The following is a 26944-nucleotide window of genomic DNA, read 5'->3' on the forward strand; positions in this document are numbered from 1 at the left end:
ATCCAAGAAAATGGTATATCATTCCATCTGTTTTTGTCATGTTCAGTTTCTGTCATCAGCATCTTACAGTTTTCAGAGTACAGGTCTTTGCCTCCTTAGGTAGGTTTATTCCTAGGCATTTTATTTTATTTTATTTTTTATTTTTTATTTTTTTGCGGTACGAGGGCCTCTTACCGCTGTGGCCTCTCCCGTTGCGGAGCACAGGCTCCGGATGCGCAGGCTCAGCGGCCATGGCTCACGGGCCCAGCCGCTCCGCGGCATGTGGGATCTTCCCAGACCGGGGCATGAACCCGTGTCCCCTGCATTGGCAGGCGGACTCTCAACCACTGCGCCACCAGGGAAGCCCCGGTATTTTATTCTTTTTGATGTGATGGTAAATGGAATTGTTTCCTTAATTTCTCTTTCTGATCTTTTGTTGTTAGTGTATAGGCATGCAACAGGTTTCTGTGTATTAATTTTGTATCCTGCAACTTTACCGAATTCCTTGATGAGCTCTAGTAGTTTTCTGTAGCATCTTTATGGTTTTCTATGTATAGTATCATGTCATCTGCAAAGAGTGACAGTTTTACTTCTTCTTTTCCTTTTATTTCTATTTCTTCTCTGATTGCCATGGCCAGAACTTGCAAAACTATGCTGAGTAAAAGTGGCGAGAGTGGACATCCTTGTCTTGTTCCTGATCTTAGAGGAAATGCTTTCAGCTTTTCACCATTGAGTGTGATGTTAGTTGTGGATTTGTCATATATGGACTTCATTATGTTGAGGTATGTTCCCTCTATGCCCACTCCCTGGAGGATTTTATCATAAATCGGTTTTGAATTTTGTCAAAAACCTTTTTTCTATCTATTGAGATGATCAGATGGTTAAAGTGGTGTATCACAGTGATCGATCTGCAGATATTGAAGCATCCTTATATCCCTGGGGTAAATCCCACTTGATCTTGGTGTATGATCCTTTTCATGTATTGTTGGATTTGGTTTGCTAGTTATTTATTTATTTATTTATTTATTTATTGCAATGCTGCATGGCTTATGGGGTTTTAGTTCCCTGACCAGAGATTGAACCCAGATCTTCAGCAGTGAGAGCATGGAGTCCTAACCCCTGGACCGCCAGGGAATTCCCACGGTTTGCTAGTATTTTGTTCAGGATTTTTGCGTGTGTGTTCACCACTGATATTGGACTACAATTTTCTTTTTGTTGTGGTATCTTTGTCTGGTTTTGGTATCAGAGTGATGGTGGCCTCATAAAATGAGTTTGGGAGTGTTCCTTCCTTTGCAGTGTTTTGGAATAGTTTCAGAAGCATAGGCATTAACGCTTCTCTAAATGTTTGATAGAATTCACCTGTGAAACAGTCTTGTCCTGGACTTTTGTTTGTTGGGAGTTTTTAAATCACAGTTTCAATTTTAATACTTGTGATTTTTCTCTTCATATTTTCTGTTTCTTCCTAGTTCAGTCTTGGGAGATTGTACTTTTCTAAGAATTTGTCCATTTCTTCTAGGTTGTCCATTTTATTGGCATATAGTTGCTTGTAGTAGTCTCTTATGATCCTTTGTATTTCTGTGGTGTCTGTTGTAACTTCTCCATTTTCATTTCTAATTTTTTTGATTTGAGCCCTTTCCATTTTTTCCTAGATGAGTCTGGCTAAAGGTTTATCAGTTTTGTTGTTTATCTTTTGAAAGAAGCAGCTTTTACTTTCATTGATCTTTTCTATTCCTTTGTCTTTAATTTTATTCATTTCTGCTCTGATCTTGATGACTTCTTTCCTTCTACTAACTTTGGGTTTTATTTATTCTTCTTTCTCTAGTTGCTTTAGGTGTAAAGTTAGGTTATTTATTTGATATTTTTCTTGTTTCCTGAGGTACAACTGTATTGCTATAAACTGCCTTCTTAGAACTGTTTTTGCTGCGTCTTGTAGGTTTTGAATCGTGTTTTCGTTTTCATTTGTCTCTAGGTATTTTTGATTTCTGCTTTGATGTCTTCAGTGATCCATTGGTTGTTTAGTAGCATATTGTTTATTTAGCCTATATGTGTTTGTGTTTTTTACAGTTTTTTCTTGTTGAATTATACTCTCATAGCGTTGTGATCAGAAAAGATGCTTGATATGATTTCAGTTTTATAAATTTACCGAGGCTTGCTTTGTGGCTCAGTATGTGTTCTATTTTGGAGAATGTTCCATGTGCCCTTGAGAAGGATGTGTATTCTGCTGCTTCTGGTTGGAATGCTCTATAAATATCAATTAAGTCCATCTGATCTAGGACTGCCATGGTGGCACAGTGGTTAAGAATCCGCCTGCCAATGCAGGGGACACAGGTTAGAGCCCTGGTCTGGGAAGATCCCACATGCTGCGGAGCAGCTAAGCCCATGCGCCACAATTACTGAGCCTATGCTCTAGAGCCTGTGAGCCAAAACACTGAGCCCGCGTGCCACAACTACTGAAGGCCCCGCGCCTAGAGCCTGTGCTCCACAACAAGAGAAGCCACTGAAATGAGAATCCTGTGCACCACAATCAACAGTAACCCCTGCTCACCGCAACTAAAGAAAGCCCATGCGCAGCAATGAAGACCCCTCGCAGCCAAAAATAAATAAATAAGTAAGTATTAAAAAGAGTCAATGTGGGGCTTCCCTGGTGGCGCAGTGTTTGGGAGTCCACCTGCCAGTGCAGGGGACGCGGGTTCGATCCCTGGCCCTGGAGGATCCCACATGCCACGGAGCAGCTGAGCCCGTGCACCACGGCTGCTGGGCCTGTGCTCTGGAGCCCATGAGCCACAAGTACTGAAGCCAGTACACCACGGCTGCTGAATCCGGTGTGCCTGGAGCCTGTGCTGTGCAGCGGGAGGGGCCACGACAATGAGAAGCCCGCACACCTCAGGGAGGAGTGGCCCCGGCTCACCACAGCTGGAGAGGGCCTGCTTCCGGGCTCTGTCCAGCTATTCCTGCCATGCTTTTGTGCAGCCTCGCCAGGGCTGTCTACCCCCATGCAATGAAAGGCCCCTTCAGGGAAACTGCCCCTGCCCTGGCTGGGCAACGAATAGTCCTCAGCCAGGCGGTCAGCAGCTCCACGGAAAGCATCTAAACACAAGGCGTCTGCTGCACGTGGCTCGAGTATTTGGGTATTTCCTGAGTGCCACCTGGGTTGTGGGCCCACAAGACCATCGTCACGTGGGAGGTGCTGGGGCACCAGTTCACCTCTGTCCTGCCAGCGCCAGTTCAGGAAGGAGGCCTCTGCAGGGGTGAGCCTGTGTGGTGCTGCAGGCACAGCCCAAGGCATCAGGGCAGCTGGGCGCCAGCAGCCCAGTCTCAGGGCCTGGAGGGCCTCAGCTCCAGCAGGGCCCAGCGCGTGGTCGTCGTGGTGCGCCACTGCTCTGTAGCGCTAGGAGGGCTACCAGATGCCCGAGCAGCTAACAGCACATAAATTGCCTGCCGTAAATTGGGCCTGTCGGCCTACAGACCCCTGGACGTGTGAGACGGTGTGTTTGTTCCAGTGGATGAACCTACACTGACATGTTGTCATCACCCACAGTCCACAGCTGACTTTGCATGTATGTTCTGTGGGTTTAGACGAAGATGCGTCCACCTTTATAGTGTCCTGCAAAGCATGTTCGCTGCCCTAAAAAATGCCCTGTGCGCCTCCTAGTCACCCCTCCCCCAACCCCAATCGCCAGCAACCACTGATCCTTTTACTACCATCTCCATAGTCTTGCCTTTTCAAATAGATTTAGAAAAATCTTTTGATATGCTGTGATTTTTGTTTAGACTGTTGAAGTGGTTTTTTTAAATTATTTTATTTTTATTATTTTTGGCTGTGTTGGGTCTTAGTTGCCGTACGTGGGATCTTTGTTGTGGCATGTGGGATCTTTCGTTGCAGCGCATGGGCTTCTCTCTAGTTGTGGCCCGCGGGCTTCCTAGTTGTGGTGCACGGGCTCCAGAGCACATGGGCTCTGTAGTTTGCAGCATGCTGGCTCCCTAGTTGAGGCGCGCAGGCTCAGTATTTGTGGTGCGTGGGCTTAGTTGCCCTGTGGCATGTGGGATCTTAGTTCCCTCACCAGGGATCAAACCCACGTCCCCTGCATTGGAAGGTGAATTCTTAACTACTGGACCACCAAGGAAGTCCCCTGAAGTGAATTTTGAATGTTGAGCCAGCCTTGCATACCTGGGATAAATACCACTTGGTTATGGTGTATAATTCTTCTATATTATTTGATTCAGTTTGTTAATATTTTTAAAAAATATTTATTTTGACTGCACTGGGTCTTAGTTGTGGCTTGCGGGATCTTCCTTGAGGCATGCGGTCTTCTTAGTTGCGGCATGCAAACTCTTAGTTGCGGCATGTGGGATCTAGTTCCCCGACCAGGGATCAAACCTGGGCCCCCCATGGAGTCTTACCCAATGGACTACCAGGGAAATCCCCAGTTTGTTAATATTTTGTTTGGGATTTTTACATCACTGTTTATGAGAGAGACTGATCTATAGCTTCCTTGTAATGTCTGTCTGGTTTTGTTATTAGGGAAATGCTTACCTCATAGAATGAGTTAGTGCACATTCCCTCTGCTTCTGTCCTCTGAAACTATTTGTAGAGAATTAATTTCTTCCTTAAATGTTTGGTAGAATTCACCAGTGAACCCATCTGGATCTGGTGTTTTCTGCTTTGGAAGGTTAGTAATTATATTATTTTTTACTTTACTTTTTTACTGAAGTATAGTTGATTTACAATAGTGTGTTAGTTTCAGGTGTACAGCACAGCGATTCAGTTTTATACACACACACGCACACGTATCTTTTTCAGATTCTTTACTCTTACAGGTTGTTATAAAATATTGAGTATAGTTCCCTGTGCTATACAGTAGGTCCTTGTTAGTTATCTATTTTATATATAGTAGTGTGTATATGTTAATCCCAACTTCCTAATATATCCCTCTGTCCATGCCCCTTTCTCCTTTGGTAACCATAAGTTTGTTTCCTATGTCTGTGAGTCTCTTTCTATTTTGGAAATAAGTTCATTTGTATGTTTTATTTTCTTTTACTTATTTTATGTTTTAGGTTCTACATATAAGCGATATATGATATTTGTCTTTCTCTGGTTTACTTCATTTAGTATGACTATCTCTAGGTCCATCCATGTTGCTGCAAATGGCATTATTTCATTCTTTTTTATGGCTGAGTAATATTCCATTGTATGTGTACCACATCTTCTTTATCCAGTCATCTGTTGATAGAAATTTAGGTTGCTTCCATGTCTTGGCTATTGTAAATAGTGCTGCTGTGAACATTGGGATGTATGTATCTTTTTGAGTTACAGTTTTGTCCAGATATATGCCCAGTAGTGGGATTGCTGGATCATATGGTAATTCTGTTTTCAGTTTTTTAAGGACCCTCCATACTGTTTTCCATAGTGGCTGCACCAATTTACATTGCCACCAACAGTGTAGCAAGGTTCCTGGAAGGTTACTGATTGTTCATTCAGTTTCTTTCATAGACATAGGGCTATTCAGATTATCTATTTCTTCTTCTGTGAATTCTTGCAGGCTGTGTCTTTCAAGGAATAGGGCCATTCCATCGAGGTTATTAAATTTTGGGGTATAGTTATTCATAGTATTCCATTATTACCCTTTCAATGTCCATAAGATGTGTAATGATATCCCCTAGTTCTTTGCTGATAATAATAATTTCTGTCTTCTCTATTTTTTTCCTAGTTAGCATATGATTTTATTGATCTTTTCAGAGAGCCAGCTTTTGGTTTAGTTGATGTTCTCTACCAATTTCCTGTTTTAAATTTTATTGATTTCTGCTCCAAATTTTAGTATTTTTTTCTTCTGATTTAGTATTGTTTTCTACTTTAGATTTAATTTGCCCTTTTTCTAGTTTCTTAAGGTAGAGGTTTAGATTATTGATTTTTGATCTTGCTTCTTTTTTAATATATCCTTTCAGTGCTTTCTCTAAGCATTGCTTTCACTGCATCCCTCGCATTTAAAAAAAATTTATTTTATTTTTGGCTGCATTGGGTATTCATTGCTTCGTGCGGGCTTTTCTCTAGTTGTGGCGAGCACGGGCTTCTCATTGCAGTGGCTTCTCTTGCTGCAGAGCATGGGCTCTAGGCACGCATGCTTCAGTAGTTGTGGCTCATTAGTTGTGGCACATGGGCTTAGTTGCTCCATGGCATCTTCCTGTACCAGGGCTTGAACCCGTGTCCCCTGCATTGCCAGGTGGTTCTTAACCACTGTACCACCAGGGAAGCCCGCCAGGCAGATTCTTTTTTTTTTTTTTTTTTTTTCCACCAGGCAGATTCTTAACCACTGGGCAGGTGGTTCTTAACCACTGAGCCACCAGGGAAGCCCTGCATCCCTCAAATTCTGATAAGTGTTATTTTCGTTTTCATTAAGTTCAAAATATTTTTTATTTCTCCGGAGATTTCTTCTTTGATCCATTTGTTATTTGGAAGTTTGTTGTTTACGAGTACTTGGGGGACTTTCCAGCTACCTTTATGTTATTTCCAACTTAATTCCACTGTGGCCTAAGAGCATCCAGTGTGATTTCTTCTTTTAAATTCATTAAGGTTTGTTTCATGGCCCAAGATATGGTGTTTGTTGGTGATGGTCCCGTGTGCACTTGAGAGGATCTGTGTGCTGCTGTCTTTGGATGACGTCGTCTGTAGTTGTGAATTATATCCAGTTGTGGATGGTACTGTTGAGTTCATTTATCTTCTTACTCACTTTTTGCCTCCAGGATCTGTCATTTCTGATAGAGATATACTGAAGTCTCTAACTTAAATAGTGGATTCATCCATTTTTCGATGCAGTCATATCAGTTTTTGTCTCTAGCATGTGGACTCTGTTGTTAGGCGCACACGCACTAAGGGTTGTTATGTCTTTTTGGAGAATCGATGCCTTTATCATCATGTCGTGCCTCTCTTTATCTCTGAGAATTTTCCTTCCTCTGAAATCTGCTCTGTGTGAAATACAGCTACTCAAGTTTTGTGGGTTTTTTGTTTTTCGGGGGTTTTTTTTTGGGGGGGGGGCTGCGTTGGGTCTTCGTTGCTGTGTGCAGGCTTTCTCTAGTTGCAGCGAGCGGGGGCTGCTCTTTGTTGTGGAGCATGGGCTCTAGGCGTGTGGGCTTCAGTAGTTGTGGCATGCGGGCTCAGTAGTTGTGGCTCGCGGGCTCTAGAGCACAGGCTCAGTAGTTGTGGTGCACGGGCTTAGCTGCTCCACGGCATGTGGGATCTTCCAGGGCCAGGGCTTGAACCCATGGCCCCTGCATTGGCAGGTGGATTCCCAAACACTGCACCACCAGGGAATTCCCTGCTGGGTGGCTTTTAATATTTGATGTTGCTCCTATGCCCCCCAGTCCATTGGTGATTGCCAGTCCCAACAGGACAGGGACAGGATGGCCCTTTCTGTGAGCAGGACAGCTCTAGTGGAAAAGTGTCAGAAGAGTGAAGGGTGTTGGGATCCTAAAAGGAAAAGTATTGTAACCGTAGGGGTTATCTCTGTGGATATGCTGCAGACTGGGCAGGGTCCAGTGGGCTTGCTCCTGACTGCTCGAGGCAGGTCCAAAGCAGAATCTGAATGAGGTGTTAATTATCATTTGGGGGCCGTGAGTGTACAGGGTGAGGGGCAGGCTTTGTGCTTGCATACAGTTAGTAGTAGCCTTTAGAAAGTACCACCACGACGGTGGGGGGGGGGGGTGGTTATTCTGGTTATCCTGATGCTTACCCTCAGGGTGCCCCGTACGGGGTCCTGATTAGGGGTTTGTTTAGCCTGAGTGAGGCTCAAGGTATTTTGGAGGGAATTAGCACACAGCTGATCACTGTGAGGAACTGCAGGTTAGTGACCTGGGGATGTAGGTCTGGCCCTGCGTAAAGACAGACAGCGTTGTTTTGCTTGTAAGGCCGAGGCTGCTGTCAGAGGTTTGCACAAATACATGTGTCCTGGCAGGTTGTGGCCTACTTGGTCGTGGTGTTGGAGGGGATTCTGGCGTATAGCGGGGAGTGGCTTGTGCCTACGATGTGGGTACAAAGGAGGGCAGCAGCTTTGAGTACAGAAGGTGGTGGTGGGAATAACGAGGGAGTCGGATCTGTTGTGGCTGCATCGGGTGGGGAGCAAACGCTGTCATCAGCGCATCAGCCGGCACACACGGTGGCAAGAGGTCCCTGATCACAGGCTCTAGGTAGGTCAAGGTAGGACCGTTGTGAGGAGGTGCCCCCGTGGCCGATGGGGGTTAGAACACACGGCTTGACTTGTCATGAAAGCCAAATGACGTTACTGGTGCCATGCAGTTGGCAGGGGACCTACTGTTTGTTTTTTTGCCTTTTTTTTAATTGGGGTAGTTGTTTTACAGTGTTGTTAGTTTCTACTGTACAGCAAAGTGGAGTTCCCTGTGCTATACAACAGGTTCTTAACAGTTCCCTATTTTATATATGGTAGTGCCTAGTAAGTATTGTGACAGCGGCAAGGAATTAGCCATTTCACAAAAACAGTCTTCTCGAGGGCCCCCAGCGTCTGTCACCTGGAGGCACTGGGGCAGCTCGACCTTGAGGTTGACCGTCACCAGTCTCTTCCCTGCTGATGTGAAGGTGTCCGGGAGGGGAAGGTCCCACCGTCCCACGAGCTTGGGGAGCATGATTTCCCTCGTAATTCTCTTGGGTTGAGACGTCACCCACTGAGACATTGGTGTGCCTGGGGTGGCCTTCCCAGGTGGAGACCCGTGAAGGGCAGAGTGGCTGAGAGGTGTTAAGTTCCGGGCAGATCTGCTGGAGGCCTGTGCAGGGCACAGATACAAGCACAGGCTCTGCCGGCGGTTGAGCGGATCAGCGCCATCGGAGCAGCAGGGGTGCATCTTGGGAAGGGCACGGCCGTGTCCAAGACCGAGCCTTGTGGGGACCCCATCCATGATGCACACAGATTCCGGACACATTGATGGGCTGATTGTAGGCACACGTTGCGGCCTACAGCTTCAGAATCCGGAGTTCACCCTATGAGACCATGGTAGGATCATGACAGCCCAAAACTGCCAGCCATCTGGGTCTGATTCGGTTAACACTGGGAAGGCCGTTTTTGCCTGGGATGTATAACTTGAGGTTTTGTAAAAGGAGGGAGCAACTTGTTTCAGCATCGTTTCTACCGGCACCATTTAACGTGGAGAGAGGTGAGCTCTGGTTAGAATCTACACCCAGTCACGTGCCAGCCGAAGCTCTTCTCACAGGGCCTGCCTGCACTGGCACTCAGCCATCCCGTGGTGCAGTCACGCACTTGGCTGACGTGTTCCCGCACAGCTCCTGGGACGGCACTGGGCTCCAGGGGTCCACTAGCAACCCTGCTCTCCGGGCTGTACACACTAAGAGCCACAACCAAGGAGAGTCAGATGTGCACTTGGCTTGCTGGGGCCGCCTTCGAGTTGAGAAGTGTGGATACTGTGTGTAGCTGCTCTGGGGCAAGAGGCTGTTTGTCTCTTTCTCTAAAGTCGGGTAGGGACCTGGCCCATGTCTGCTGATAGTGACACTGGACTCCGGGCTTCCCCTGTGGATTTCATTTCCTAACGACACCAGCATCCACTAGGTGGGGAGCCTCTTGTCTTTTCTCTGAGATCCACGCAAGTTTCGCTAGTGGGTCCTGGAGCTGTAATTTCAATCTCCTGCAAAACTTTTGATGAATATGGTTTAATAAACCAGCTGTTCAAAAAGTGAGGCGAAGCCAGAGGCCTTAAGATTTGCGGCTAGTCCTGGGCCATCATGTGGGCCAATAAAATCTGTGTAATCATGATCTCTAAGCAGTTGGGCAGGGGCTTGTCCCCTTGGGGGCTCTCTGTCTATATCACGTTGCACAACCAGCCCTTGATCGACCTGATTAGGTGCGTGGAAGACGGTGAGATGGTGGGCAAGGGGGGCATTCCTCTGCTGAGCAGATGTGAACGATGCCTGACGTCAGAGGACTGAGGGTTCCCTTTACGTGCTCACAGAGGAGTCCGTGGAGAAGACTGGCAGCTGGTGTGTGTATGGTGGGGTGTGGAGATCTGAGGGCCGGGGGTTAGGCAGTGTTAGAGCTTGTGGTCATGTTTTTTTGTCCATTTTGGGGACCACCTTTGTTTAAAGGCTTTGGGGGCGGGGGCCTGCCTTTGAGTAGACCATGGTATATCTCTAAGTTTAGCCACTTGGGGCTGCTAAGTTAGTTGGAAATTTTACAAGAGTCCATGTGCCAGAGCCCATGACCGAACAGACTGGGCGGTGAAATGGGTACCTTGATCTGAATCCATGATGCCTGGTGGGCCAAAAGGGACGGGCACATACCTGGTCAAGAAGGAGATTACAGCATTTCTGGAGGGAGTGGCCAGCAGAAGTCCAGGGGAGGAATCAATGACAGTGGTTGAATACCCACTACCTCTAGCAGAGGGTGGCAGCAGCCTGATAAAATCTATTTCTCACCAGAAGTAGGGTCTGTCACCCGGGGTGTATGCATGTGCCTACCTGGGAGGCTTCCAGAATTTTGTTTGAGAGCAGAGGGGGCAACTATCTACCACCACTTAGGCTTCCCCGTGGACCCACTGTGTTAGCAGGTGTGCATCTCTGGAGGAATAGCTGTGTCTGGACCTGTGTCACAGCTCACGTCGGGCTCTGGAACAGGTCTCCTTCTGGTGTTGGCATGTGTATGCAGAGCCACGAGTATCCATCATCAGTGTGTGTGTTGCCATCTCTTTCCAAGTGGAGGTGCCCCAAGGAGGCCATTGTCCAGACCAGACTGTGAGCCCATTGGCTACTGCTCGGGAGTCAGTGAAAATCTGTGTCCTTGGGGGTCTCGTTTTGATGGCCAGTGGTAGAGCCAGGCACACCACCATCAACTCTGCCAGGCAAGCCCTCCTAGATGGGGGATATGCCACCAGCAGGAAAGCACGGCACAGCTGTCCAGCAGGCGGCCTTGTGTACAGGGGTGGTGCTTCTGTCAGTGAAGAACACCAGCTCCCTTTCCGTGTCAGACAGTTGGTCCCAAGGGGCTTCGCAACTGTTAGGCCGACACTATCTTCATGTCAGAGGGCAAGGGGCTGAGCATGGGGGAAGCCACATCCTCCTGTATTCGGGAAAGGCCCTTGACATCAGGTATAGCCCTTTCCTTAAGGTGTAATTTCCATTTCAGCAGTGAGGCCTGCTGACGGAAAATCAAATAACAGTCAAGTTAAGAAAAAAGAAAAGAGAATTTTATTCGAGTCAAACTGAGGATTATAACCCAGGAAACATTCTCAGAAAGTCTGAAAACGGCTCCATTGATCAGGAGTCAGAGATGCAGTTTTATACATTTTTGAGACAAATTATGTCTCATATTGACAGGTTAGCACTGTGTACATAGCTCAATCCACAAGTTGGGGTTTTTTTCCCCTTAATATTGCATGTACAGACAAGCCTTTGGTCAGTGCGACCCCCTGTACCCTTGTATGAGATGAAAAAGAGATATATTAGTCATAGAATTACAATATTGAAATGCTGGCGTCTAAAGAAAGGGTCATGTTTTTCTCAAAGGTGGATTTCATCCTGCTGCTTTGAGGAGAGCCGGTTAATGTAGCCTATAGATATGCACACTGAACACTGGGAAAAGCTTGTCACAAAGGGAGCATGTCATTTGTTTTCTTTCTTAGTTTGATTGTCCTGCCATAAAATATTTATGATTTCCCTCATCATCTTCCCCCTTTAGATCATAAATCTTTTGCTAGAAAGCATTAGATGATCAACTATTTGGTCCTTTGGTGCCGAGGTGGTTGCTTACCTGCCTCCGATTCATCATGTCCCTCCATGCTGGGTCTCGAGAGCCCGGTCCTTTTTTTTCTTTTGCGGGGAGGGGGATGCGCTAGTAGGATGCTTGGCAAGGACTGGTAGCCAATTCTAGGGTGTCCAATAGGACTGAGGCCAGTTGTACTTTATGTGCACTGTATATGTCCATTACCTTATACAGAATTATAGAAATGATCAGCAGTTTCAATTTGTTTAAGCATCATTATATATTTTATCATAGTAATTTAATGCAGTAATCATAGAAATACACTGATGAAGGCAAGTTTTATAGATTATACATTTGATCAGTCATCTCAGTTTGTTGTACAATCATTGTAGGTGTGCTTTTGGCCGTAGACTTAGAACAAGCAGGGATACATGTCGTGAGTAATTTGATAGCCAGGAAAAGAATGGCAGTGCATAGAATAGCAATTGTCTGTAAAGCAAGAGGAAAATGTTGCCTAGTCCTGAGGGTAGCTGACTAAAAAGGTCACTTAAAGCAGGGGTCCCCAACCCTTGGGACGCGGACCACTACCAGTCCTCGGCCTGTTAGGAACCGGGCCGCACAGCAGGAGGTGAGTGGCACCTGCCACCCCCCATTACTTGCATCACTGCCTGAACCATACCTCCCTGCCCCCGCCCCGGTCCATGGAAAAACTGTCTTCCATGAAACCGGTCCCTGGTGCCAAAAAGACTGGGGACCGCTGACTTAAAGGATCACTCTTTCTTACATCTTGTAACCATTTTGCTCTTCGGAAAATTTTACCCGGGCATGTCTCAACCTCTGGAGGTGTTAACCTAAGTGCAACACGTGTGGCCAATAGCACAAACACCTCCCTGTTTGGGCAGTAGGAGATCTAGGGCAATTCCGTTATCTCACACAACTTGGGCTAAGGAATCTAAGCATTTCTGCTGTGCCGCAGTGCTTCTTGGAGTTTCTTCAACCATCTGACCAATGGTGGATGATAGGTTTCTAAACGTATCCCTGTTCACATATACTCCTGCGCTAGGAACCAAGATTCCAAAAAGACTTTGCCACCAGGTTTCTTTGGTATCCTCCTCTCGTGGATCTCCTGACTCTGTAATGGGGAGAAAAAGGAGGTCCATCTCTCTTTTTGGATAGACAATGGGGTAACGTAACGTCCCGCCTTCTACTTGCCAGCTCTTCACACATTTATGTGAATACCCTTGGGAAGGTGGGTCCGTTCCAATACCATATATGAAGACAAAACCTGGGGGAGCACAAGTGACTCCTCCCAGAGGGCTTTTGTTGATGGCTTCGTTAACTGGAAGTTCTCGTAACACAGTATTAAACCGTGGGCCATTTCTTTTGCAGACTTTCCAAAAGCTATCCGTATGATACTGGAGGTGGGGGAGTTGCTGGCATACGTGACTTGTATCTTTCTCTTTAAGACCTCTGTTAATTAAGTACGGGACACGGGGACTTCCCCGGCGGTCCAGTGGCTACGACTCCGTGCTTCCACTGCAGGGGGCTCGGGTCTGATCCCTGGTCGGGGAACTAAGATCCCGCAAGCTGTGCGGCACGGCCAAAAAAAAGTAAGCGACAGAGTGAGGAGGGCCTAGGGTGAGTTGTGTGCCATCTCTAAGAACCGAAGATAGTGTCAGTCAAGGGACGGACATATTAGTGTTTTGGAGAATTTGAACCTGAAAAGTTAGGCCAGAGGGAGGTGTGTCTGAGTAAGTGGTACCATTAGAAACATCTGAAAAGTCAGTGGCAGGAATTACAAGGGGTTTAATCGGCCTTGTACTGACAGATTAATGTGATGACAGCAATCAGTTAACCTCCCCCAGTACCTATACTTTGTGATAGTTTTACTAAAGAGTTTTCCTTCCACCCTAAACATTGGCCTAAGAACACAGCTAGAAACAGAACAGTAACTTTCCATTTCTTTTTCTATTTTTTGGCTGTGCCGCGCGGCATGCGGGATCTTAGTTCCCTGATCAGGGATGGAACCCGTGACCCCTGCAGGGAAGGCGGGGTGTCTTAACCACTGGGCCGCCAGGGAAGTCCCATAACTTTCCATTTTGATGGAGAGAGGCGGTTTCTTACAGGTCTGGTCTGGACTCTTGGGTTGGCTGTCTACCACTGCTGTCGTGTTCCTCTCATCCTGGTCTGATGGAGCCTCTCTTAGTGCAAGTGGGGTGTCACAAATAGGGGCTGCAGTCCATTCAGGAGGGGAGGCCCTTCTGAGGTGAGAGACGTGACTCCAAGAGATTAGTCCTTTAAGTTTTGCCCCCCCAGGGATTTGTTAAGAGTAGCTGGTATGGTCCTTTCCAACGTGGTTGTAGAGAGTCCCTTTTTTGACGTCTTTTCCAATATCTCCAGGCTGTAACCCGTGACCCTTAATAAGGTCGTCGTCTCCCAGGAGCTCACTGTGGAAGGAAATCAGTTACTAATTTTTCATTTTCTTTAAGCACTTTGATGAGTCCCTGACAGTAATGTAGAATGTGACCTTGAAGCAGCGCTGGTTCATACGTACCTTCATCTAAAGGCACAGGTCGCCACCCAGTAATTATTTCAAAGAGAGACAACTGATGTTTACCAAAGCGGGTAGAGCTAAGGTTGAGGAGTTACCAAGGGAAGAGCTTTTGGCCGTGGAAGATGAAAAGCCTCTGAAAATTTAGCCAATTGTGTTTTAATAGTGCTCTCACATTCAATATATTTTTCTTTTGGTGTTGGAGGAGGGAGAACAGGAAGGGCAGGGCAGAGCAGGGCAACTCAGAAAGAAGAGAACATAAAGAAGCTGGAGACGGAGGTTGAGGCTTTCTCTAATTCAGCCACCACCGTTTCTAATCATTTTTGGTTTGTTTCTTACAATGAAGCCATTTTATTATTTCCTCACTTGTGAGGATTCCAGGTCCCAATTAGAATATGCCTCCCTATATACACTACCGAATGTAAAATAGATCGCTAGTGGGAAGCAGCCGCATAGCACAGGGAGATCTGCTTGGTGCAGCTCGGTGCTTTGTGACCACCTAGAGGGGTGGGGTAGGGAGGGTGGGAGGGTGGGGTAGGGAGGGTGGGAGGGAGACGCAAGAGGGAGGGGATATGGGGACATGTGCATGCATATGGTGGATTCGCTTTGGTGTACAACAGAAACTAACACAGCATCGTGAAGCAATTATATACTCCAATAAAGATGTATGCTTTTTCTAATTAAACGTGCAAATAAACCAATGTAGGTAAATCAAAAGTACCCCATTTTGGCCATTTCAGGGACAAGTTATCTTTGGTCAGGTTTTCCCATTTGGTTAAATACTTGCAAGTATCAGTTCCATGGGCATCATACATAAACTCAGCTGGTGTTAGCACAGGTGGCTGTCTGTCCAGGAGCTATTCAGCTTTCAAGGCACGGTTTCCCACTGTTAATTTTGCTAGCCTGATTCAGATATGAGACATGATCTGAACAGTTTTCTAAGGGCAGTGCGATGGATCAGATGTGTGCGGCTTCTGAGTCTAGCTCGTCAGGGAGTAGCCCTTGGGTCGGTTTGACTCTGTTAAGTGCCTCGGTTTCTCCTTCTGACAGCCTAAAACTGCTGTGGGTGCTCGGGGCATCGGGGGATCAGCCTTTATTATGCCCCCCCGTGGTGAGCAGAACTGACCTAATGGTTGCAGCGGGATCCCCTGTGGGACTGGTACACATCATGAGGCTCTATCCTCAGACAACAAAAAATAAAATTAAGAAAAGTGGAAGCAAGTTGAGGTTGTGAGTCTTCAATTATTGGGGCCAAGTAAAACCTGTTGGCCGGATCCTGGACAGCTAGAGGTTGTGAGTCTTCAATTATTGGGGCCAAGTAAAACCTGTTGGCCGGATCCTGGACAGCTAAATAGGAGCCTTGAGATGTCAGTATCATGTCTGTAATACTGGGGATGGGAACCTTTGTGGCAGGAGCTGTGCGTCTGTTTCAACAGCACTGGCAGAGCGGGCTGTCACAGGATGACCCCTCTCTGATGATGGGCTGAAGGCCCCCTGCACATCACTCCAGGTGATACAGCTACCAATTCATGTTGCTGGTGGCACTGCAGGTGGTGCTTGGCCTGGTTCCCAGTTCCTATTCCCTGAGGTCAGTTGCAAGCATGACTCCATCCATCCTGTTTGTGATGCCAGTTTTTTCTTTGTTGTTTATTTACTTATTTAATTTTGTGCGTGGGCTTTCTCTAGTTGCGACGAGCGGGGGCCACTCCTTGCGGTGCGCGGGCTTCCCATTGCGGTGGCTTCTCTTCATATTCATAACTTTGAATGTGTTATCCCATTACCTGTAACCTCCCTGATTTCAGCTGAAAAGCCAGCTCATGGTCTTACAGTGGTTCGCTTTTAGGGGACAAGGTGTTTTTCTTGCTGCTTTCAAGCTTTTCTCCTTGTCTTTGACTTTCACCATGTTCACTGTGACGTATCTGTGTGTGGAACACTTGCAGTTTATTCTTCAGAGTCCATTGGACACCTCTATATGTAGTTTGGTGATTTTCAATAACTTTAGCACGTTTTCAGCCAGCACGTCTTTGAGTATTTGTCCTCTTCTTTCTCTCCTGCTGCCATCACCCGGTATTGGTGCACTAAACGCTGCCCCACATTTCTCTGAGGCTCTTCCACCTTCATTCATATTATTCTCTCTGTTCTTCAGATTGTACCATCAGTCAGTGTTCAAGTTCACTAATTCTTTCCTCTGCCAGTTTCAGTTGACTGTGAAGATCCTCTAGTGAATTACTTCTTATCATATTGTGGGGTGTCAGGGGTGTCCAAGACCAGCCCCAGGTCTGGGGATTCACTACAGAGCTCACAGGAGCACCTGTTTCAGAAAAGCAGTTATACACAGTTTATATTACAGGGAAAGGACATGTATTTAAATTAGTGAATTAGTACTTAGGGCAGAATCCAGGAGAAACTAGGCTCAGAGTTTGTTATCCTCAGTGGAGTTGCATGGGCAGAGCTTAATTTGCGACAACAGGTATGAAATATTACTGCTAACAGGAGAGCTCACCCTAACCTTGGAGTTGCGAGCCTGGGTTGTTTTATTTTCCTTTTTGTTTTTACTATTTTTGGCTGTGTTGGATCTTTGTTGCTGTTCACAGGCTTTCTCTAGTTGCGGTGAGCAGGAGCTACTCTTTGTTGTGGTGCACAGGCTTCTCATCACTGTGGCTTCTCTCGTTGCGGAGCACAGGCTCTAGGCACGCAAGCTTCAGTAGTTGTGGTGCTCAGGCTTAGTTGCTTCAAAGCATGTGGGATGTTCCTGGACCAGGGCTTGAACCCATGTCACCTGCATTGGCAGGCGGATTCTTAACCACTGTGCCAACAGAGAAGTCACCCACTCTCACCACTTTTTTGGAAGTCCTAGCCATGGCAATCAGAGAATAAAAAGAAATAATAGGAATCCAACTTGGAAAAGAAGAAGTAAAACTCACTGCAGATGAGATGATACTATATGTAGAAAATTGTAAAGATGCTACCAGAAAACTACTAGAGCTCATCAATGAATCTGGTAAAGTTGCAGGATACAAAAAATTGAGATACAAATTTGAGAAATCTGTTGCATTTCTGTATGCTAACAACGAAAGATCAGAAAGAGAAATTAAGGAATCTTTACTACCGCATCAAAAAGAATAAACTTACCTAAGGAGGCAAAAGACCCGTACTCCGAAAACTATAAGAAGTCAAAGATGACACAAACAGAAAGGTATACCATGTTTTTGGGTTGAAAGAATCAATATTTTCAAAATGACTATAACTACCCAAGGCAATCTATAGATTCAGTGCAATCCCTATCAAATCACCAATGTCATTCACAGAACTAGAACAAAAAAATTTTAAAATTCGGATGGAGACACAAAAGACCCCAAATAGACAAAGCAATCTTGAGAAAGAATATCAGAGCTGGAGGAATCGGGCTCCCTGCCTTCATACTATACTACAAACATGATGAAAACAGTACGGAACTGGCACAAAAGAACAGAAATATAGATCAATGGAACAGGATAGAAAGCCCAGAAGTAAACCCATGCACTATGGCCAAGTAATCTAAGAAAAGGACGCAAGAATATACAATGGCCAGTCTCTTCAACAAGTGGTGCTGGGAAAACTGGACTTCTACACATAACACCATGTACAAAATAAACTCAAAATGGATTAAAGACCTAAACATAGGAAGAACACTCTTTCACATAAATTGCAGCAATATCTTTTTTGATCTGTCTCCTAGAGTAATGGAAATAAAAACAAAAATAAACAAATGGAACCTTAATTAAACTCAAAAGCTTTTGCACAGCAAAGGAAACCATAAAGAAATGCAAAGACAACCCAGAGAAGGGGAGAAAATATTTGCAAATGATGCTAGAGACAAGGGATTAATCTCCAAAATCTACAAACAGCCCATGCAACTAAATATCAAAAAAAAACAAACACCCAATCAAAAAATGGGCAGAAGACCTAAAAAGACATTTCTCCAAAGAAGACACAAATGGCCAACAGGCATATGAAAAGATGCTCAACATCACCAATTATTAGAGAAATGCAAATCAAAACTGCAAAGAGATACCACCTTACACCAGTCAGAATGGCCATCATCAAAAAGTCTACACGTAATGCTGGAGAGGGTGTGGAGAAAAGGGACCCCTCCTACACTGTTGGTGTCAATGTAAATTTGTACAGCCACTATGGAGAACAGTATGGAGGTTCCTTAAAAAACTTAAAATAGAGCTACCAGCAATCCCACTCTGGGTATATATCTGGAGAAACATGGTTCGAAAGGATACATGCACCCCAATGTTCACTGCAGCACTGTTTCACTGTTTACAATAGCCAAGACATGAAAGGCAACCTAAATGTCTGTCAGAGGAATGGATAAAGAAGATGTGGTGCATATATACAATGGAGTATTACTCGGCCATTAAAAAGAAATAATGCCATTTGCAGCAACATGGATGGACCTGGAGATTATCATACTAAGTGATACTAAGTGAAGTAAGTCAGAGAAAGACATATCATATGATATCACTTACATGAGGAATCTTTAAATAAAAAAATGATACAAGTGAACTTATTTACAAAACAAATACACAAACTTAGAAAACAAACGTATGGTTACCAAAGGGGAAAGATGTAGGGGGAGGGATATATTGGGAGTTCGGGATTGACATATACACACTACTATATTTAAAATAGGACCTACTGTACTACTGTATAGCACAGGACACTCTGCTCAATATTCTGTAATAACCTAAATGGGAAAATAATTTGAAAAATAGATACATGTATAAGTACACTTGAAAGTAACACAATATTGTTAACCAACTATATATACCCCAATATTTTTTGCAGAAGGAGAAACCCATCATAAAATTCAAATTAGAATCTCAAGGGGTCTTGAAAAGCCGAAACAATATTGATAAAGAAGAATAAAACTGGACAACTCCTATATCCTGATTTCAAAGCTACAGTACTCAAAACAGTGTGGTACTGGTATAAAGACAGATGTATAGACCAAGGGAATAGAGTGAAAAGACCATCCAATGGGGGAGAGGACAGCATTTTCAATTAACTCTGGGGGGCTTGGGCCTGGGCCAAGGCTCTGGCCGCAGGCAGGGAGAAGCCTGCAGCTGGCAGGGGCAGGCGTGCGCTGGGGCTCAGTGTGCAGGCCCAGCCCCAGGAGGGGCCCAGCTTACTCCACCCCTGGCCAGGAAATGACTCAAAAAACTGTTCGTGATGTGGGGAAGAGAGGTCCCCGTTGGGGCTGGGCGGCCAAGGAGCCATGCCTACCTGGGGGGCTGGCTCCCCATCCCATGACCGTTTTGCGGTGTCTGCAGAGGCCGAGGACAAGGTGCAAGAACAGCAACCCCATGTGGAGCGCATCTTCAGGGTGGGGATGAGCGTCCTCCCGAAGGACTGTCCTGAGAACCCTCACATCTGGCTGCAGCTGGAGGGCCCCAAGGAGAACGCCAGCAGAGCCAAGGAGTACCTGAAGGGTCTCTGCAGCCCAGAGCTACAGAATGCAATTCACTACTCACCCAAACTGCACTGCGTCTTTCTGGGAGCCCAGGGCTTCTTCCTTGATTGTCTGACTTGGAGCACATCAGCCCACCTGGTGCCAGGGGCGCCCGGCTCGCTGATGGTCAGCGGCCTGACCGAGGCCTTTGTCATGGTCCTGGAGGAGCTGGTGGAGCGGCTGAGCTGGGACTTTCGGCTGGGGCCATCCCCTGGAGCCTCTCAGTGCGCTGGAGAGCTGAGAGAATTCTCTTCTCTGCTGCAGTCCCGGGGGGATGCCCACACAGAGGCCCTGCTGCAGCTGCCCCTTGCTGTCCAGGAAGAACTGCTGAGCCTGGTTCAAGAGGCATCCGGGGGGCAGGGGCCCCAAGCATTCCCGTCCTAGGAGTGGGGAAGCCCAGGTCTGCTGGGTGCTCAGCACCAGGGAGTCAGGAGTCCCCTGAGTGATGGCAGGGGTGGCAGGAGTCGAGGGGAGAGAGACATGCTATGGGGAAGGAGGGGACAAGCACGGTGGTCCCAGGGAGATGGATTTGGGGTAGAAGGAGTGGCCCGGGGAAGAGGCCTGGGAGAGACAAGTGGCCTTCAGGCCACAGGAGGAGGAGAGGCAGGGCAGGCAGTGCCTCTGAAAGGGAAGGCTCTGGGGAAGGAGGGGGTGCCTCAGGAGAGAGGAAGGTTCTGGGTCCAGGGCGAACCTCCTGGCACCCAGGGCCCCTTCAGAAGGCAGCCCAACCCCAGGGAGCCTCTCTCCTGCAGCAGCTCCATAATGGGGAAGCCTCACCTCCAAGAGTGTGCAGCCCCCCACCAGCGCCTGAACCCCCTTGGCACTGCGGAGATGGAGGGGACACAGGAGACTGGGCAGACAAGCAGCAGGTCGTGGCTCAAGGTAGGTCATGGTTCAAGGTCGGGGGTCTCCGTGGAAACGAGGCACCTGGGGGGGTAACTTGGTGACTGGCACGCAGCGTTTCCAGGAGGCCCTCCAGGACCCTTTCACCCTGTGCCTTGCCAATGTGCCACGCAAGCCAGACCTCCGCCATATTGTCATCGATGGCAGCAACGTGGCCATGGTGCATGGCCTCCAGCCGGGGCATTGCCATTGCTGTGCAGTACTTCTGGGACCGTGGCCACCGCGACATAACTGTCTTTGTGCCTCAGTGGCATTTCAGTAGGGACTCCAAGGTGTCAGAGAGGGTCACTTCCTGCATAAGCTGTATTCCCTCAGCCTGCTCTCCCTCACTCCCTCCTGGGTCTTGGATGGCAAGAGGATCTCTTCCTATGACGACAGGTTCATGGTGAAGCTGGCTGAAGAGACCAATGGGATCATCGGGACCTGGCAGAGGAGTCTGAGAAGTGGATGGCAATCATTAGAGCGCCTGCTGCCCCTCACCTTCGTGGGAAACCATGGTGCCTGATGACCCACTGAGGCGAAATGGCCCTACACTGGATGAGTTCCTGAAGAAGCCGGTCAGGGCACAGGGGTCTTCTAAGGCGCAGCATTCTGCCAGGGGCTTCACAGAACACAGTCAGCAGCAGCGGGGGAGAAAAGAAGAGGAAAAAGGCAGTGGTGGCATTCGGAAGACGCAGGAGCCAGAGCGGCTCCGGCACCAGCTGCTGGGTGTTTTGGACTTCATCCTGCGGCGGGAGCCGTACTGCCGGGACGTACTGCCGGGACGTCAACCAGCTCTCTGAGGCCCTGCTCAGTCTCACCTGTCTGAGTGACTGCCACCCCGTCAGCCCCAGCCTCATCCAGCTCAGCTCATTCTGTGAGGGTCCCTCTGCTGCTCAGACCCTGACCCAGTCTCACCGAGTTGGTGCTTTGTGTCAGGGAAGCACCAAGGAAGCGCATTCGTGTGTGGGGAATGCTCTTGCCTGGGGCACTTTGGGGACAGGTCTGGAAGGTGACCTGATCTCATCTTGAGTCAGGACCTCAACCAGCTCTCAGGAGGTTCTGCTCAGCCTTAACTTCTTAACCTTGCTTTATGCAGGGTTTCTGTAGGGAATGAGGGCTGCTGGGAAGGGTGGGTCACGGAGATGGGGACTGTCGGCCTCTCCTCTATGCTGAGCTGGGGATGGAGGCTAGAGTGGGTGGGAGGGGAATGTAGAACCGGTGGCTAGGAAGCTAAGCCTTCCTCCTCCTGGCTGCTGCTCTGACGGCCAGAGGACAGGACGAGTCCCAGGCCTGGCTGGGCTCCTGGGAGCATCAAAGGGAATGCTGGGCCCTGGAAAGGCTAGTGTTATGGGGTCTGGGTCACAGTGGGGCAGCAGGGATCTGCTGGAGAAGGCAGAGGGAGACTGGGCTTCTGGTCTCAGCTATGCCTGCCTGTGACCTTACAAGTCAGGGGTAAAAAAGCCTGTTGGGAGGAGAGATGAGAACGTGGAGGAAAGCTCCTTGGAGGAAAGGTACTTGGACCAAGCCTCAGGTGTGTCTGTCTGTGGTTGCACAGGCTTCCTAACCAAAACCTCACTTTCAGAGAGCTGAGGGTCTTCTGGCCCCAGGACCTGTGCCCTAGATTTTTTAACACTGCATCCTCAGTATAATATGCCCTATAATGGCTGCGTCCCTTTTAGGCAACCCCCCTGCAAATCCACATACAAAACGGTTAATTAGGGTTTGCAGAAAACTCTCAGGGTTCCTTCCTATCAATGGCAGCTCTCCTGTTGCATTCAGGTGTTTGTTTACAGTTGAACGAATGTGTCAGAAAGTCCGAAGTCCCTGGTTAATGCACTTGCTTGAGCGCTGAGCAGTCAAATAGCTCAAGGACCTAAATGTAAGACCTACAACAATAAAACTCTTGGAAGAAGACAGGACAAAAGTTTTGCAACAATGGATTTGGCAATAATTTCCTGGATATGACACCTGGATATGATACCAAAAGCCCAGGTAACAGAACAAAACAGTAAGGATAAATTGGGCTGCCTGAGATTAAAGTTGTGAATCTAAAGACATTCTCATCAGAGTAAAAAGGCAACACATAGAATGTGAGAAAACATTTGCAAATCATGTATCTGATAAGGGATTAATATCCAGAATATATAAAGAACTCCTGATGGCAGAAAAAAGGTAGACGGGAAATTGTTACGCTGGCTGTGCACACTTTCATACAAACGGGTCCTTCACAAGACCAAAGAGCAGAGGAAGCACCTGAGCGGTTGTTCCCGTGCCAGCCACCAGGAGAAGCAGCAAGAAAACACTTCCTACATCTGCAATTCAAAATGAAATCCTAAAGAAAAAATCCAGGCTTGAGTTGATCACAACCAATGGCGATAGCTCTGGACTCACCAGGCACTGACCACTCTGTCATCTTTGCCCAAAGTTGAAGGCTGATTCTCAATACCAAGCATCTCAGATGAGAGCCAAAATGAACCAGATGGAGAAAACCCACAAAGAAGTTACAGAACAATTGCAGGCCAAAAACCGAGAGCTCCTGAAGCCAAGCAGCTGCCTTGTCCAAGAACAAGAAGTCAGAGAAGTCAGCAGCTATAACCTCTCCATGAGAAACCACGAGAGACCACAAGAGACCACAAGGACGCTCCTGGCAATAGCAACGGATTCCTGGGTTAGGGTGGCAACCTGGCTGTTCTCTGGGAATTGCAAGCTTTCTTAAGAAATCTCTATTTTACTATAGTTACCCTTCTTTGTGCGATTGCAGTGGGCTGAATGGAAACACCTGCTTTGTGCTGTATTATGACTGCATGCTTGAATGATTTGGGGTTTCAGGCTCGCGCTCTCTCATACTCTCCCTCACTCCCCTCTCTCTATCCCAAACCCTTCTCTCAGTACTACTGTCTCTCTCGTTACTTGTGCGTGTGTGTGATGGTCACTGCAGAATGGTTTTTTGTTTTTGGTCCATCATTGCATCCTGCCACACCCGTGAGCAAACAGTTTGGCATTAATTACATCACTGCCACCCTCTGAACTTTGAAAACTGCCACCTTAAGACTTCGTACCGTGGAAGAGACTTTTTCTCTCCAATAAACCTTTTGCTTCAGGGTATACTCTTTGGGTTTTTTCCAGGTATATTATGTATGAACTTTATACTACGTATAGCCAGAGTTTTTAAAAAAACAAACTTTTTCTTGATAAAGGAATAATGATAGCCTAGCTCATTCTTCTTGTAAAAGTGATGCCTCTTAAAAAAAAGTCCTACTCTCTAGCGTTTAGCAAAAGAATCAGATCTTTTCTTTGTTACCTTGGAGTCTTAAAAACTGATGGCTAAGGTGAAACAATTCAATATGTAAGTATGGAGTTAAGTATCTTCTTACATGCTCTTCCAAGAAATCCTCCAAAAGGCACTTAAGGGCAGAAAGAAAGGTTGTCCAGGTTGTACTGGACACTTCTCTCCCCTACCGCTTTCTTGACTGTTTTATGTGACTGATTTTAAATTCTCACACTGCCACCTGTTTTTTAAAAAATACCCTTATATCCGTTGTCATACTGGGCCATTTTCAGGTAACTTTTTTTTTTTTTACCTGATTCAAAATGGGATAATATTTGGACTACAGAGCATTCTGGAGGTTAGTCTGAGCTGCTCTAGTAGGGACCGTAAGTCTGACTGGGGCAGTGACATCACTCCACCTCTTCCCCACTCCTCCCTACCCAGCCCTGCTTTTAATGGAAATGTGTTGAAAACAGGTGCTTCTCTATCAAAAGCAGCTTGGCCCCAGCCTGAATTTTGTCCTGTTTTCCCTTCAGGCCTTTTCCAGGTGAGAGGATAGATTGGCATTTCTAGCCATTGTCTCAGGTCCTCTATATGATGTTTGTGAAAGGAACTAGAGATGTGTATGTAGTGTGCCATGAAACAGGAAAACCAGCTACCTTGGAATCATTAATGCAGGGGGCGGAACTACAGTTAGAGGTAATCATAAGGGCAGACGACATTTGTACCTCAGTCTACCAAAAGTGTAGCAGTAAGTTTAACTTGCTAGGCGTTTCCGAGGAGCAAATGCTTCTAATCGGTGAGCATTCTCACAAGGCTCAGCTATGGCCTTAGAAAGGCCCTGTCACAGTCCGATAAATTGTAGCTGGGCCTGTGTGTATTTTTGATTGGACTAGCACAACCAACAGGTGTAATTTAATTAATGGTTACAGGACATGGTACTCCATTATTCCCCCCGGGCTCAAAAAACTCTATCTCATAGGGGTTTAACCCCCCCTTACCCCTCACAAAACTGATCGTCTGCTTTAATATTCACCACCCCCCTACACTGCTTCGTCCCTAGATCTACGCGCACTTTGATCGTCTGCTTTAATATTCACCACCCCCCTACACTGCTTCGTCCCTAGATCTACGCGCACTTTTTTTAATAAATCAATACTAAATCTGACACAAGCCCCATAATGCAATTATACAAATAATTTTCTACTCCACGGGTTAATGTAGCTTAAATTTTTATAAAGCAAGACACTGAAAATGTCTAGATGGGCATTACTGCCCCATCAACACAAAGGTTTGGTCCTAGCCTTTCTATTAGTTCTTAGCAGACTTACACATGCAAGCATCCGCATCCCAGTGAGAATGCCCTCCAAATCATTAGAGACTAAAAGGAGCGGGTATCAAGCACACTACGCTAGTAGCTCATAATGGCTAACTAGGGTTGGTAAATTTCGTGCCAGCCACCGCGGTCATATGATTGACCCAAATTAACAGACACCCGGCGTAAAGAGTGTCAAGGAGCAATACAAAAATAAAGTCAAGCCTTAATTAAGCTGTAAAAAGCCATAATTAAAATGAAGTTAAACTACGAAAGTAACTTCATCATAAACTGAGTACACGACAACTAAGACCCAAACTGGGATTAGATACCCCACTATGCTTAGTCGTAAACTTAAATAGTCCTATAACAAGACTATTCGCCAGAGTGCTCTCGGCAATAGCCCACAACTCAAAGGACTTGGCGGTGCTTCGCATCCTTCTAGAGGAGCCTGTTCTGTAAACGATAAACCCCGATCAACCTCACCAATCCTTGCTACTTCAGTCTATATACCGCCATCTTCAGCAAACCCTAAAAAAGGAACGAAAGTAAGCACAACTATCGCACATAAAAACGTTAGGTCAAGGTGTAACCTACGGATTGGGAAGAAATGGGCTACATTTTCTATAATAAGAACACCCCTTATAACCCACACGAAAGTTTTTATGAAACCTAAAAACTAAAGGAGGATTTAGCAGTAAATTAAGAATAGAATGCTTAATTGAATAAGGCCATGAAGCACGCACACACTGCCCGTCACCCTCCTCAAGTGCCATAGCAAAGCCCCAGATCGCTAACCCATGCTAAGCAAGCGTACAAGAGGAGACAAGTCGTAACAAGGTAAGCATACCGGAAGGTGTGCTTGGATAAACAAGATGTAGCTTAAATAAAGCATCTAGTTTACACCTAGAAGATTTCACAACTTGTGCACATCTTGAACTATATCTAGCCCATACCCCTCCCCATCACTACTACTATAAGTTAATCAAATAAAACATTTACCATACATTTAAAGTATAGGAGATAGAAATTTAAATATCAGTGGCGCTACAGAGAAAGTACCGTAAGGGAAAGATGAAAGAATTATTAAAAGTAGAAAAAAGCAAAGTTTACCCCTTGTACCTTTTGCATAATGACTTAACTAGTAATAATTTAGCAAAGAGACCTTAAGTTAAATTACCCGAAACCAGACGAGCTACTTATAAGCAGTAACTAGAACAAACTCATCAATGTGGCAAAATAGTGAGAAGACTTGTAAGTAGAGGTGAAAAGCCTAACGAGCCTGGTGATAGCTGGTCGTCCAAGAAAGGAATTTCAGTTCAACATTAAACAATACTAAAAACCACAGCAAGTTTCAACGTATGTTTAATTGTTAGTCTAAAAAGGTACAGCTTTTTAGAAATGGATACAACCTTTACTAGAGAGTAATATAAAACTTAAACCATAGTTGGCCTAAAAGCAGCCACCAATTAAGAAGGCGTTCAAGCTCAACAACAAAAATAAGTTTTAATTTCAACAATAAGTAAAATAACTCCTAGCCTGACTATTGGACTAATCTATTTAATTATAGAAGAAATACTGTTAACATGAGTAACAAGAAAAATTTTCTCCTCGAACAAGCTTATATCAGTGACTGATAATATACTGATAGTTAACAGCCAATAAATATAACCTAACACTAAACTATTTATTAAACATACTGTTAACCCAACACAGGTGTGCACCAAGGAAAGAT

At 46.2% G+C, this 26944-nt stretch overlaps 2 long non-coding RNA genes and 1 pseudogene across 3 annotated transcripts in view; 2 read left to right on the forward strand and 1 right to left on the reverse strand.

Moving 5' to 3' along the window:
* LOC141278407 (uncharacterized) overlaps positions 1-26944 on the forward strand; it is a 52270-nt gene that overhangs the window by 20259 nt on the left and 5067 nt on the right. The window lies entirely within an intron of this gene.
* Positions 11154-26944, reverse strand: part of LOC117311812 (uncharacterized) — a 52729-nt gene continuing 36938 nt past the window's right edge. Inside the window, exon 4 of one of the 2 annotated variants that reach the window (XR_004526084.2) lies at positions 11154-14137. This is a non-coding gene — a long non-coding RNA (uncharacterized lncRNA). Of the gene's footprint in view, positions 16553-26944 lie in introns of both variants that reach the window. The other variant, XR_004526082.2, reaches the window with a different exon arrangement.
* LOC141278406 (protein KHNYN pseudogene) lies at positions 16549-22442 on the forward strand (annotated as a pseudogene).

The sequence above is a fragment of the Tursiops truncatus genome, chromosome 3, assembly GCF_011762595.2.
Source record: "Tursiops truncatus isolate mTurTru1 chromosome 3, mTurTru1.mat.Y, whole genome shotgun sequence".
NCBI classification, from domain to species: domain Eukaryota; kingdom Metazoa; phylum Chordata; class Mammalia; order Artiodactyla; family Delphinidae; genus Tursiops; species Tursiops truncatus.